General features: G+C 38.7%; 1 protein-coding gene and 1 long non-coding RNA gene across 10 annotated transcripts in view; one reads left to right on the forward strand and one right to left on the reverse strand.

Moving 5' to 3' along the window:
* Positions 1–15073, forward strand: part of HMGCLL1 (3-hydroxy-3-methylglutaryl-CoA lyase like 1) — a 205610-nt gene that overhangs the window by 162288 nt on the left and 28249 nt on the right. The window lies entirely within an intron of this gene.
* LOC140636835 (uncharacterized) overlaps positions 1–15073 on the reverse strand; it is a 161334-nt gene that overhangs the window by 99913 nt on the left and 46348 nt on the right. The gene's annotated exons all lie outside the window — the stretch shown is intronic.

The raw sequence follows: 15073 nt of genomic DNA on the forward strand, positions 1-15073 counted from the left end.
AAAACAAACACTGAATAATCCAAATAAAAAATGGCAAAGGAGCTGAATATACCTTTTTCAAAGAATACATTGGCAAATAGACACATGAAAAGATGCTCAATGTGACTAATCATCAGGCAAATGCATATCAAAGTGAAAATAACACATCGCCTTATACCTGTCAGAATAACTAAAATAAAAAAGACAAAAAAAAAAAAAAAACAAGAGTAGATGAGTCTATAAAGTAAAAAGAACTTTCACATACACTGTTGGTGGGAATTTAAATTGGTGCAACCAGTGTGGAAAACAGTATGTGGATTTCTTAAAGAAAATAAAAATGGAAATAACAAATTATCCAGTAATTCCACTACTGGTTATTTACCTAAAGGGAAAAAACCACCAATTTGAAATGATATATGAAGTTCCATGTTTATCATAGTATTATTTAAAATAGCCAAGATATGGAAGCAACCCAAGTATCCATCAATAGACAAATGGAAAGAAGATGTGGCATATATACAGAATGGAATATTACTCAGACATCCAAAAAGAATGAGATCTTGCTATTTGCAACAACATGGATGGGATTTGTAAGGTATTATGCTAATTTAAATAAGTCAGAGACAAATACCATATGATTTTACTTACATACACAACTGAAAAACAACCCAAAAAACAGTCTCTTAAATACAGAGGACTGGTGGTTACCAGAAGGTAGGTGAGGGGATGGATGAAAGAGATAAAGGAGATTAAGAGTCACATACTTTCAGTTATAAAATAAATAAGTCATGGAAATGAAAAGTACAGTATAAGGAATATAGTCAATAATGTTATTATAAGGAGGAGGGGCAAGATGGAGGAAGAGTAGGGTCCCCAAGTCACCTGTCCCCACCAAATTACCTAGATAACCTTCAAATCACCCTGAAAATCTATGAATGCGGCCTGAGATTTAAAGAGAGACCAGCTGGAATGCTACAGTGAGAAGAGTTCGCGCTTCTATCAAGGTAGGAAGACGGGGAAAAGAAATAAAGAAACAAAAGGCCTCCAAGGGGGAGGGGCCCCGCGAGGAGCCGGGCTGAGGCCGGGGCGAGTGTCCCCAGGACAGGAGAGCCCCATCCCGGAGGAGCAGGAGCTGCACCGACCTTCCCGGGCGGAAAGGGGCTCGCAGGGAGTTGGAGCAGGACCCAGGAGGGCGGGGATGCCCTCGGGTTCCCCGGGACAGTAACAGACACCTGCGCCCCGGGAGAGTGCGCCAAGCTCCCTAAGGGCTGCAGCGCGCACGGCGGGACCCGGAGCAGCTCGGGGGGCACGGGGGCGGCTCCGCGGAGGGGGCTGCGGGGCGGGAGCAGCTCGGGGGGCTCGGGGGCGGCTCCGCGGAGGGGGGCTGTGAGGCCAGGAGTGCGAATCCAACAGCGCAGGCCCCGGAGCACGGCATCGGACACAGCCCAGGATCCGGCCTCCCCCAGGGACAGGCAGAGGACAGGAGGGCCCAGGACAGCAAGGACGCTCCTGCCCCGAGCTGAGCAGAGCAGTGGCCCCGCCCCGGCGCCTCCAGGCCCTGCAGACGGAGAGCTCTGTAGCTACTGCGGGAGCTGACTCCGGGGCTCCAGAGCTGGCCCCACCACTGCGGTTGTTCCTCCTGGGGCCTCACGGGGTAAACAACCCCCAGTGAGCCCTGCACCAGGCAGGGGACTGAGCAGCTCCCCCAAGTGCTAACACCTGAAAATCAGCACAACAGGCCCCTCCCCTAGAAGACCAGCTAGACGGACAAGTTCCAGGGGAAGTCACGGGAGTTAAAGTATACAGAATCAGAAGATACTCCGTGTATTTTTTTTTCTTATTGATTTCTGTTTGCTTACCCCACCCTTTTTTCCCCCTTTCTTTTTCTTTCTCTTTTTCTTCTTTTTACCTTTTTTTCTTCCTTTTTTTTTCTTTTTCTCTTTCTTTCCTTCTTTCTCTCCTCTCTTCTCCTTTTCCCAATACAACTTGTTTTTGGCCACTCTGCACTGAGCAAAATGACTAGAAGGAAAACCTCATCTCAAAAGAAAGAATCAGAAACAGTCCTCTCTCCCACAGAGTTACAAAATCTGGATTACAATTCAATGTCAGAAAGCCAATTCAGAAGCACTATCATACAGCTACTGGTGGCTCTAGAAAAAAGCATAAAGGACTCAAGAGACTTCATGACTGCAGAATTTAGAGCTAATCAGGCAGAAATTAAAAATCAATTGAATGAGATGCAATCCAAACTAGAAGTCATAACGACGAGGGTTAATGAGGTGGAAGAAAGAGTGAGTGACATAGAAGACAAGTTGATGGCAAAGAGGGAAACTGAGGAAAACAGAGACAAACAATTAAAAGACCATGAAGACAGATTAATGGAAATAATAACAGCCTGAGGAAGAAAAACCTACGTTTAATTGGGGTCCCCGAGGGCGCCAAAAGGGCCAGAGGGCCAGAATATGTATTTGAACAAATCCTAGCTGAAAACTTTCCTAATCTGGGAAGGGAAAGAGGCATTCAGATCCAGGAAATAGAGAGATCCCCCCCTAAAATCCATAAAAACCGTTCAACACCTCGACATTTAATAGTGAAACTTGCAAATTCCAAAGATAAAGAGAAGATCCTTAAAGCAGCAAGAGACAAGAAATCCCTGACTCTTATGGGGAGGAGTATTAGGGTAACAGCAGACCTCTCCACAGAGACCTGGCAGGCCAGAAAGGGCTGGCAGGATGTATTCAGGGTCCTAAATGAGAAGAACATGCAACCAAGAATACTTTATCCAGCAAGGCTCTCATTCAGAATAGAAGGAGAGATAAAGAGCTTCCAAGACAGGCAGGAACTGAAAGAATATGTGACCTCCAAACCAGCTCTGCAAGAAATTTTAAGGGGGACTCTTAAAATTCCCCTTTAAGAAGAAGTTCAGTGGAACAATCCACAAAAACAAGGACTGAATAGATATCATGATGACACTAAACTCGTATCTTTCAATAGTAACTCTGAACGTGAACGGGCTTAATGACCCCATCAAAAGGTGCAGGGTTTCAGACTGGATAAAAAAGCAGGACCCATCTATTTGCTGTCTACAAGAGACTCATTTTAGACAGAAGGACACCTACAGCCTGAAAATAAAAGGTTGGAGAACCATTTACCATTCAAATGGTCCTCAAAAGAAAGCAGGGGTAGCCATCCTTATATCAGATAAACTAAAATTTACCCCGAAGACTATAGTGAGAGATGAAGAGGGACACTATATCATACTTATGTCCTCTGTTGGATAGATCCTTTAAAAATCCTCCATATATATGCCCCGAATGTGGGAGCTGCCAAATATATCAATCAATTAATAACCAAAGTTAAGACATACTTAGATAATAATACACTTATACTTGGTGACTTCAGTCTAGTGCTTTCTACACTCGATAGGTCTTCTAAACATAACATCTCCAAAGAAACGAGAGCTTTAAATGATACGCTGGACCAGATGGATTTCACAGATATCTACAGAACTTTACATCCAAACTCAACTGAATACACATTTTTCTCAAGTGCACATAGAACCTTCTCCAGAATAGACCACATACTGGGTCACAAATCGGGTCTGAACCGATACCAAAAGATAGAGATCGTCCCCTGCATATTCTCAGACCATTAGGCCTTGAAATTAGAACTAAATCACAACAAGAAGTTTGGAAGGACCTCAAACACGTGGAGGTTAAGGACCATCCTGCTAAAAGATGAAAAGGTCAACCAGGAAATTAAGGCAGAATTAAAAAGATTCATGGAAACTAATGAGGATGAAGATACAACCATTCAAAATCTTTGGGATACAGAAAAAGCAGTCCTGAGGGGGAAATACATCGCAATACAAGCAGCCATCCAAAAACTGGAAAGAACTCAAATACAAAAGCTAACCTTACACATAAAGGAGCTAGAGAAAAAACAGCAAATAGATCCTACACGCAGCAGAAGAAGAGAGTTAATAAAGATTCGAGCAGAACTCAATAAAATCGAGACCAGAACTGTGGAACAGATCAACAAAACCAGGAGTTGGTTCTTTGAAAGAATTATTAAGATAGATAAACCATTAGCCGGCCTTATTAAAAAGAAGAGAGAGAAGACTCAAATTAATAAAATCATGAATGAGAAAGGAGAGATCACTACCAACACCAAGGAAATACAAACTATTTTACAAAACATATTCTGAACAGCTATACGCCAATAAATTAGGAAATCTAGAAGAAATGGACATATTTCTGGAAAGCCACAAACTACCAAAACTGGAACAGGAAGAAATAGAAAACCTGAACAGGCCAACAGGAAATTGAAGCAGTCATCAAAAACCTCCCAAGACACAAAAGTCCAGGGCCAGATGGCTTCCCAGGGGAATTCTATCAAACGTTTAAAGAAGAAACCATACCTATTCTACTAAAGCTCTTTGGAAAGATAGAAAGAGATGGAGTACTTCCAAATTCGTTCTATGAGACCAGTGTCACCTTAATTCCAAAACCAGACAAAGACCCCACCAAAAAGGAGAATTACAGACCAATATCCCTAATGAACATGGATGCAAAAATTCTCAACAAGATACTAGCCAATAGGATCCAAGAGTACATTAAGAAAATTATTCACCATGACCAAGTAGGATTTATTCCCGGGACACAAGGCTGGTTCAAACTCGTAAAATAATCAATGTGATTCATCATATCAGCAAGAGAAAAACCAAGAACCATATGATCCTCTCATTAGATGCAGAGAAAGCATTTGACAAAATACAGCATCGATTCCTGATCAAAACTCGTCAGAGTGCAGGGATAGAGGGAACATTCCTCAACATCTTAAAAGCCATCTACGAAACGCCCACAGCAAATATCATTCTCAATGGGGAAGCAATGGGAGCCTTTCCCCTAAGATCAGGAACAAGACAGGGATGTCCACTCTCACCACTGCTCTTCAACATAGTACTGGAAGTCCTAGCCTCAGCAATCAGATAACAAAAAGACATTAAAGGCATTCAAATTGGCAAGGAAGAAGTCAAACTCTCCCTCTTCGCCGATGACATGATACTCTACATAGAAAACCCAAAAGACTCCACCCCAAGATTGCTAGAACTCATACAGCAATTTGGCAGCATGGCAGGATACAAAATCAATGCCCAAAAATCAGTGGCATTTTTATACACTAAAAATGAGACTGAAGAAAGAAAAATTAAGGAGTCAATCTCATTTACAATTGCACCCAAAAGCATAAGATACCTAGGAATAAACCTAACCAAAGAGGTAAAGGATCTATACCCTAAAAACTACAGGACACTTCTGAAAGAAACTGAGGAAGACACAAAGAGATGGAAAAATATTCCATGCTCATGGATTGGCAGAAATAATATTGTGAAAATGTCAATGTTACTCAGGGCAATTTACACATTTAATACAATCCCTATCAAAATACCATGGACTTTCTTCAGAGAGTTAGAACAAATTATTTTAAGATTTATGTGGAATCAGAAAAGACCCCGAATAGCCAGGGGAATTTTAAAAAAGAAAACCATAGCTGGGGGCATCACAATGCCAGATTTCAGGTTGTACTTCAAAGCTGTTGTCATCAAGACAGTGTGGTACTGGCACAAAAACAGACACATAGATCAATGGAACAGAATAGAGAACCCAGAAGTGGACCCTCAACTTTATGGTCAACTAATATTCGATAAAGGAGGAAACACTATCCACTGGAAGAAAGACAGTCTCTTCAATAAATGGTGCTGGGAAAATTGGACATCCACATGCAGAAGAATGAAACTAGACCACTCTCTTTCACCATACACAGAGATAAATAAACTCAAAATGGATGAAAGTTCTAAATGTGAGACAAGATTCCATCAAAATCCTAGAGGAGAACACAGGCAACACCCTTTTTAAACTCAGCCACATTAACTTCTTGCAAGATACATCCACGAAGGCAAAAGAAACAAAAGCAAAAATGAACTATTGGGACTTCATCAAGATAAGAAGCTTTTGCACAGCAAAGGATACAGTCAACAAAACTAAAGGACAACCTACAGAATGGGAGAAGATATTTGCAAATGACGTATCAGATAAAGGGCTAGTTTCCAAGATCTATAAAGAACTTATTAAACTCAACACCAAAGAAACAAACAATCCAATCATGAAATGGGCAAAAGACATGAAGAGAAATCTCACAGAGGAAGACATAGACATGGCCAACATGCACATGAGAAAATGCTCTGCATCACTTGCCATCAGGGAAATACAAATCAAAACCACAATGAGATCCCACCTCACACCAGTGAGAATGGGGAACATTAACAAGGCAGGAAACCACAAATGTTGGAGAGGATGCGGAGAAAAGGGAACCCTCTTACACTGTTGGTGGGAATGTGAACTGGTGAAGCCACTCTGGAAAACTGTGTGGAGGTTCCTCCAAGAGTTAAAAATAGACCTGCCCTACGACCCAGCAATTGCACTGTTGGGGATTTACCCCAAAGATACAGATGCAATGAAACCCCGGGACAGCTGCACCCCAATGTTTATAGCAGCAATGGCCACAATAGCCAAACTGTGGAAGGAGCCTTGGTGTCCATCGAAAGATGAATGGATAAAGAAGATGTGGTTTATGTATACAATGGAATATTCCTCAGCCATTAGAATCTACAAATACCCACCATTTGCTTCAGCATGGATGGAACTGGAGGGTATTATGCTGAGTGAAGTATGTCAATCGGAGAAGGACAAACATTTTATGGTCTTATTCATTTGGGGAATATAAATAATAGTGAAAGGGAATAGAAGGGAAGGGAGAAGAAATGTGTGGAAAATATCAGAAAGGGAGACAGAACATAAAGACTCCTAACTCTGGGAAATGAACTAGGGGTGGGAAAGGGAGGTGGGCAGGGGTTGGGGGTGAATGGGTGACGGGCACTGAGGGGGGCACTTGATGGGATGATCACCGGGTGTTGTTCTGTATGTTGGCAAATTGAACACCAAAAAAAATAAATTTATTATTAAAAAATAAAATAATGTTGTTATAATATTAAATAGTGATAGAGGGTGACTACACCTACTGGATGAGTACTGAGTAATGTACAGAATTGTTGAATCAATAAGGTTATACCCCTGAAACTAATATAAAAATTATATGTTAATTGTACTTTAAGAAATGATATTTTACTTTACTAGGTGGTAAAATTGGTTATCTAAATTGTGTATGTATCTGTGAGATATTAGATCATTCATTTTTCAATAATTTCAAAATCATTAAACTTGAATCCATTGTTACCTTATAAAGTACATTGTTAGACATAAGAACTCACATTCTTAAAGTTTTTAGTGCCTCCATGGCACCCTTAAGTTTTCAAAATACATCCCCAACCCCTTGTTGGGCTGCCCTAGGCCTATTACTATAGCCCTATCGTTTGCCACACTCCTCTTCACTCAAATCCCCTGGAATGGAGGCCTTCACATGGGCAGGCTGTTCTTTATGGTACACTTTTTCTCCTTTCTATCTCTGTACAATCTCCATTTGTCTTTTAAGTCACACTTTACAAAGACTTCCTTAACAGATGTTTCTGGACTGTGCTCCTCTGCCATATGGCATATCTCCAGTTTTGTTGCTGTTTACACAATATTTCCACAGGCTTATTTCTTTTTAATTTCAGCTTGAGGTATAAATGACATCGATACACACACACACACACACAATGGTGCTTTGATGTATATATACATTGTGAAAGGATTCAGCACTTTACTCATTATCAGTTTTTGTTTTAAAGATTCTACATGTAAGTTATACATTTGTCTTTCTCCATCTTATTTATTTCACTTAGCATAATGACCTGAAGGTCCATCCACATTGTTGGGAATAAGAGTATTTTCTTCTTTCTCCTGGCTGAAGAATATTTCATTGCATATATATGCCACATTTTCTTTATTCATCAATCAATTCATGGACATTTAGTTTGTTTCCATATCTTTTGTGAATAATGGGTGTTCAATATCTTTAATCATCAGGAAAGTGCAAATCAAAATGACAATGAGGTATAATCACACATCTGTTAGAATGGACCAACAAAAAAGACAAAAGGTAATAAATGCGGGTGAAGATTTGGAACAAAGGAAACTCTAGTACTGTTGGTGGGAATGCAAATTGGTTTAGCTTCTGTGGAAAACAGTATGAAGGTACCTCAAAAAATTGAAAGTAGAACTAGCATATGATCCAATAATCCTGCTTCTGGGTATATATCTAAAGGAAAGGAAAATAGGGTATTGAAGACATATCTATACCCCTATGTTTATTTCAGCACTATCCACTGCTTATTTACACATCAGTGTTCCACTTATTAGTGAGGAAAAAGAGTGTGTGTGTCATGGTTAGTCAAAGTTCTAGCACAGTGTCTTACACCTAGTATATACTTAATGTTCAATACCTATCTTCAAAGTGACTAAATATTGCTAAAAATATACTGTTTAAATAGGAATACTCTATTTCTTACGTCGATGATAAGGAATTTTTTTACTTGATATCTTTGTGGAAAAGTAGGACTACTTTGATACCACAGAACCTAAGGATACTAAAAGAACAGAACACCTTCACTTAATGGGGGAATACATGGGGAGTCTCTGAAATGATTAAAATGTTTAAAAATTCAGAAGTTGATTTTTGTTTGTGTAGATCTGCTGATTTTCCTTAAGTGTGCTCTGGTTGAATTATGTAATTCAGTTTTAGTTGGTGTTAGATGTAAGGTGGAACAGGAATTCATTAATATCCATTCAGGTAGCATGGCAACTTAATACTAGATGTCTATACAGAAGAAATCTGAAATGACTCTTGGTTGAAACATTTGCAGAAAAAATATATGAAAAAAAATGTTCACAAAGAGAAAACATTTATATATCTGTATATAATATATATGTATTGTATATATGTATACATATATATTAGATAGATATAATATAGGCATATATTTGAACTACAGGCATGGAAATCAATAAGATAATGTTTTTTACATGTATGTTGGAACTTCTTAAAATGAGATCTTTATTAGTTGAAGCCATAACTTTATTACAAAAACATCATTTCTTAGAAGAAGCAACCTTTCAGTTGAGGAATAATTACTTTATGTATAGGCAAATTTTCAGGCAGAATGGACACTGTGGTGAGAAAATGGAAATTACAAACAGTATGAGGAAATCTACAAGAAGTTTTATGTCATTGGAATATGAACTTCAAGATAACAGTAACAAAGAAAACAGTCATGTATATATAATGTAAGACAATGATGAAAGATAAGGCTTGACAGCATATCCCGATGCCAAAACATGAAGGGTCTCACTAACAGTGGTAAGAATCTTCTATTTCATCCAGTAGGTGATAGAGAGCCACAAAAGATTTTAAGCAGGGAAATGATATTAGAACTTTATATTTGTATTTTAGAAAAATCTTTCTGAAAAAAAAAAAAGAAAAATCTTTCTGGTAGATCTGTAGAGAATTGATTTAAGGAATATAGGACAAGGCAGATCAGGTTATAGTCTCTTGCAGTGTACCAAGCAAGAGATATTAAATACTTTATGTATAGAGCATATACCATACAGAGTAGGAGAAGAAAGCTATTGGAAATTTTTTTAGGAGCTACTATTAGTAGGACCTTATGATTGGCTGCATATGGAAGGCAAGAAAGAGAGAGAAAGGGGAGAGGGAGATATGTAGCTGATTCCCATAGGTTTTGCAGGAGTGACTGGATGGTCAATGATCAAAGCACTGTCCTATAGATACATTTAACCTGCTATTGCTGTTCTACAGATCAGAGAACGGTTGTGCCTGAACTATGAGAGAGGCACTGGAAACAGAAGAGTTAAAGCACAAGAGTCATTTCAGTTTGTCAGATTAACTCACGAAGTAGAACTTCTTTTATTTCTTATGACACTTAATGACAAAGTTCTTGTTCTTGATTTCACACCTCATTTCCTTGAGCTACCACTATTTTCAAGGTTCATCCCTCATAAGCTTCCTACAAAACTGTTTCCCTCTGTTTGGCTAGTGATATTGCCTCTTGATTAACCAAAATAATTTAGTCCATCAGACATAATTTTGTTCAAATTTCTGCCCCATTAACCACAAAGGTGTATGGAGTAGGGTTCTGGGACTTGATACTAAGCCTCAGAAGGTCTACAATAGATTCTAAACTCAAAAATCATATGGTCTGGCAAACTTTCATCCAGCTTTTATTTTCACCTTAATATATCTTGGGAAAATTATTCACTTTACTAAAAAAAGAAAACCATAGGCCCAAAATGGCATCACTTAGGTTAAGGCCTCAAGTCAGTAAATCAAGATTTAATACCTAACTTAACTGCAGTTTCAACCCCTAAGGAATGTAACCTTTAACCGTCAACATGGGAATTTCCTGGTCAGCACTAGGAAGTTTACTGATAGACCCCTTGTATTCTCCTTAGGAGGGTGACCTTGCTTAAAACAATGGATTCTTTGCTAGTAATTTCATTTTTTCTGTTCCCTCTCTACCTTTAAAACCTTTTTCATTTCTGTAGCCCTTTGGAGTTCCCCTCTACTTGCTAGATGGGTTGCTGCTTCATTCATTAATTAGTAAAGCCAGTTGGATCTTTAAAGCTTACTCTGTTGAATTTTTGTTATTTAACAACTTCCATTACTAATGGCAGTACACAGTAGATTAAGTGCAGTAGTTTGGGAGCCAGACCAATCTTAAAATTTACATGACATACAAACAAATATAAAGAAAACTTTAAAAGTATTTTAACTGCACATATTTTAAGCTGTTAAAAAATTTAATCTAGTAAGAATGAATACAACATGACCCATTGGTATGAACTGAATATTTGTGCCCCCACCCCAGCCAAGTCATATGTTGAAATCCTAAAGCCCATGTTATATTTTTAGGAGACAGGAACTTTTGGGAGGTAATTAGCTTATAAAATAGAACCCTCATGAGTAGGACTAGGCTCTTATGAGAGGAAATGATTTCTCTCTTGATCATGAAAGAATACAACATGAAGACAGCCATCCGCAAATCAGAAAAAGGGACCTCACTAGACATCAGATCTGTTGATGCTGATTTCCCAGCCTCCAGAATTATGAGAAAAAAATGGCTGTTTTGTAAGTCACACTGTTTATAGTATTCTAATAGCCCAAACTAACATTCATACCAGGAATGAACGAAAGATCAGTTAAATATCAGGAAATTGATGTAATCATAATATTAATAGATTAGAAGAGAAAACCATTTCTTAAGGAATGCAGAAAACAATTGATAAATACCTGTTCTTGATAAAACCTCTTTAAAGTATATGGGAAACTTCCTGAAGCTCATGAATATTATCTATGAAAACCTTACAATGAATATTATACTAAATGGTTTTTTAATTGAGTCTTTTCTAAAACAAGGTATCTAGGGACACCTGGGTGGCTCAGTGGTTGAGCATCTGCCTTCGGCTCAGGTTATGATCCTGGAGTTTCGGGATCCCTGCGGGGAGCCTGTTTCTTCCTCTGCCTATGTCTCTGCCTCTGTGTCTCTCATGAACAAATAAATATAGTAATAAGAGTATTCAGCAAAGTTTCAGGCTGAAAAATATTCTAAGTAACAGTGCCCCTACACAGAATAGTTACCAATCAATATATAACAGACTAAAAAAAAAAAAAAAAAATTCAGCTTAGCAACAGAGAAACTAGAGAGTACAAGAAGAAACCAAGTATGTGTTAAAACCAAATATATACTAAACCTTTAACATAAAAACTATACATACTGAAAATTCAAGAAATACAAAGAAATCAGGATAAATAGCTAGATATAGGACATTCACAGATATCTTAAAGATGGCAAATGCCCAATATTGATTTATAGAGTTTATATTCTTCGAAATGATCCTAACAACTCTGCTTATGAAACTTATAAACAAAATCTATAAATGTCATGTGTGAATATACCCAAACAACATCATGCTCAATGGTGAAAAGTTGAAAGCTTTTCCTCTAAGATCAGAAACACGACAGGGGTGCCCCCTCTTACCACTTCTATTCAACATAATTATAGAAGTCCTACTCAGAGCAATCAGACAAATAAAAGGCATCAAAGAAAGAAGCAAACCTGTCTTTGTTAATAGATGATACCATTTTATATAACTAAAAATCCTAAACTCTTCCAAAACACTGCTAGGATTAATCAAAGAATTTAGTAAAGTTGAATATACAAAAATCAATAAATAACAATTGGGTTTCTATATACTAACAACAAAACATCTGAAAAATAAAGAAAACAATCCCATTCATAGTATCATCAAAGACAATAAAATACTTGGAATAACTTTAACCAAAGAGATAGTAGATTGCTAAGATTTTGATGAAGGAAATTGAACACAAATGGAAAGATATCCTGTGTTAATGGATTGGAAGAATTAATATTGTTACAACGTCCATATTACCCAAACCCATCTACAAATTCAATGCAACCCCTATCAAAGTTCCAGTGGCGTTTATTATTCACAGAGATAAAAAAAAATCCTAAAAAGGCCCCAAATAACCAAAGCAGTCTTGAGAAGCAAGAACAAAGCTGGAGGCATCATGCTTTTCTTATTTCAAACTCAAATATACAGCTATACTACAAAGCTAACCAGAATGTTTCTGGCATAAAAATAGACACATAGACCAATGGAACAGAATTGAGAGCTCAGAAATAAATTCTTGCATATGTGTTCAACTAATATTTGCAAGGGAGCCAAGAATTTTCAATGGGGAAAGGATAGTCTCTTCAGTAAATGGTGTCAGGAACTGATAATCACATGCAGAAGAATGAAATTGGACTTCTATCTTATACCACTCACCAAAATTAACTTGAAATGGATGAAACTCTTAGAAGACCTAAAACCATAAAACTTCTAGAGGAAAACATAGGGAAAATACTCCTTCACATTGGTCTTGGAAGCAGTTTCCTGGATATGACATCAAAAGAACAAGCTACAAAATGAAAAATAAACTAAAAGAGGCTATGTGGGACTACATCAAACTAAAAGGCTTCTGCACATCAAAAGAAACAATCAGGAAAATAAAAGAACCTGTGGAATGGGAGAAAGTATTCTCAAGTCACATATCTGATAAGGGATTGATATCTAAAATATATGAAGAACTCCTACAACTCAATAGCAAACAACCTAATTAAAAATGGGCAAAAGGGGCATCTGAATGGCTCAGTCAGTTAAGCATCTGCCTTGAGTTCAGGTCTTGAATCCAGGGTCCTGGGATCAAACCCCATGGAAGGCTCCCTGCTCAGCTTCTCCCTTTCCCTCTGCCCCCAGCTCATGCTCTCTCTCTCTCACTATATCTCAAATAAAATCTTTAAAAATGACAAAAGAACTGAACAGATATTTTTCTAAAGAAGACATACAGATGGCCAACAGATACATAGAAAGGTGCTCAACATCATTTATCCTCAGGCAAATGCAAATCAAAACCACAAGATATTACCTCATACCAGTTAGAATGGCTGTCATCAATGCCCAGCCAGCTGGTGAGCCAGGTGGGCAAGAAACTACTGCACCTGGCTTACAGCAAGCCCAGTGGTCTCTGAGGAGCACTGCCGGATAATTTGTGTACAGCAGGGCAAAAGCTGCCATTGCACTGGCCAGCTGACCTTCAACCCCAGCCTGGTGATGAACTTCCAGCTGACATTCATGCTGTGTCTAAATTTATGCCTGTAGACCAAGATCAAGGTCTACTCAGCTCTACCATCATTCCTTTCACCTCTGGCTTCAACCAATCCCTGACCCCTAAGCACAGGCTTCCAAATCATCAAGAAAAATCTGTACAGCTCCCAAGAGCTATTCACTGAGGAGTGTTGAGCTTTGGCCTGAGGACCTACTCTACCGCTATGGCAGAGACAACTGAATTTTGGGGGTGGTCATTGGCAGGTAGGAGCTGAGGGCCTTATGCCTATTGTTAGGAAATGGACAACAGCCACCTAAGGGAAGAAAGATTGAGGTAGGAGGGAACATTGTATTTCTTAGGAAGCTCACTGGGGTATACAGGTGGCTCCCAGTTGGAGGCACATGCTCTTCAGTACTATAGCATGAAACAAAGTCCTAGGGGCCAACCAGACCTCTGGCTGGGTGTGTCTGTAGCATGTGCCTTAATTTTTTTTTTTTTTCGTTAGTGACAATTAAGACAACAGTAATGTGACAGAGCCAGGTGAGCAGCTGGGCCGCATAGGTCTATGCAAGGATGTATGCTCAATGGCAGAGGCCCTGGAGAGATAGGGAAGACAGAGAGGTGGCTTGTGTATCTCATGGTCTTAAGGGAACCAATGTGTTTCTTCTGTTTTTGTAGGGTTTTTTTTGTTTTTGTTTTTTGTTTGTTTTGTTTTGTTTTTTGCATTTTTGTTGTCGTTGTTGTCTTTGTTTGGCTTTGTTTTGATCAGAGCTTCACTACTGACCTGTCCTAGGCAGCTATCTTAGGGATGCATGAATGTAAGAGTAGAAAGGGGTGGATGTTGGGATCACTTAAGGATCTTTGATATCTGAAATTACACCTGGGAGCTGCCTTTGGCCTGTCCCCAATCCAAAAAGTTGAGGTGTGAGTGGGATGGGTCTGATTGGGGTGAGGGCTGGAACTCCTCCCCAACAAGGAGTGCCATCTGGGTCTTCCATTTAGAATCCCTTATATGAAGATGCTCTCTATTCATAAATATACTTGATGTCCAGGTATTAAGACCTATGCAGTATTTTTTTCTTTTCTAATAAAAAAAGTTAAAAAAAAGACATATCTGTACCCGACGTTCATTCCAGCATTATTTACAAGAGTCAAGATAAAGAGACAACCTAAGTGCCCTTCGATGGATGAAGATTTGATATGAACACACACACACACACACACACTCAGCCATGGGAAAGGAAATCTTCTCACTTATGACAACTTAGATGCACTTTGAGGGCATTATATAAAGTGAGATAATTTAGAGAAAGACAAATTCTCTATGATATCACTTATATGTGAAACCTAATAAGGCTGTTCTGAGAGAAACAGAACAGATAGTTACCAAGGACTGGCAGGTAGAGGAAAT

Source organism: Canis lupus, chromosome 7 (genome assembly GCF_048164855.1).
Source record: "Canis lupus baileyi chromosome 7, mCanLup2.hap1, whole genome shotgun sequence".
In the NCBI taxonomy this organism is placed as follows: Eukaryota; Metazoa; Chordata; class Mammalia; order Carnivora; family Canidae; genus Canis; species Canis lupus.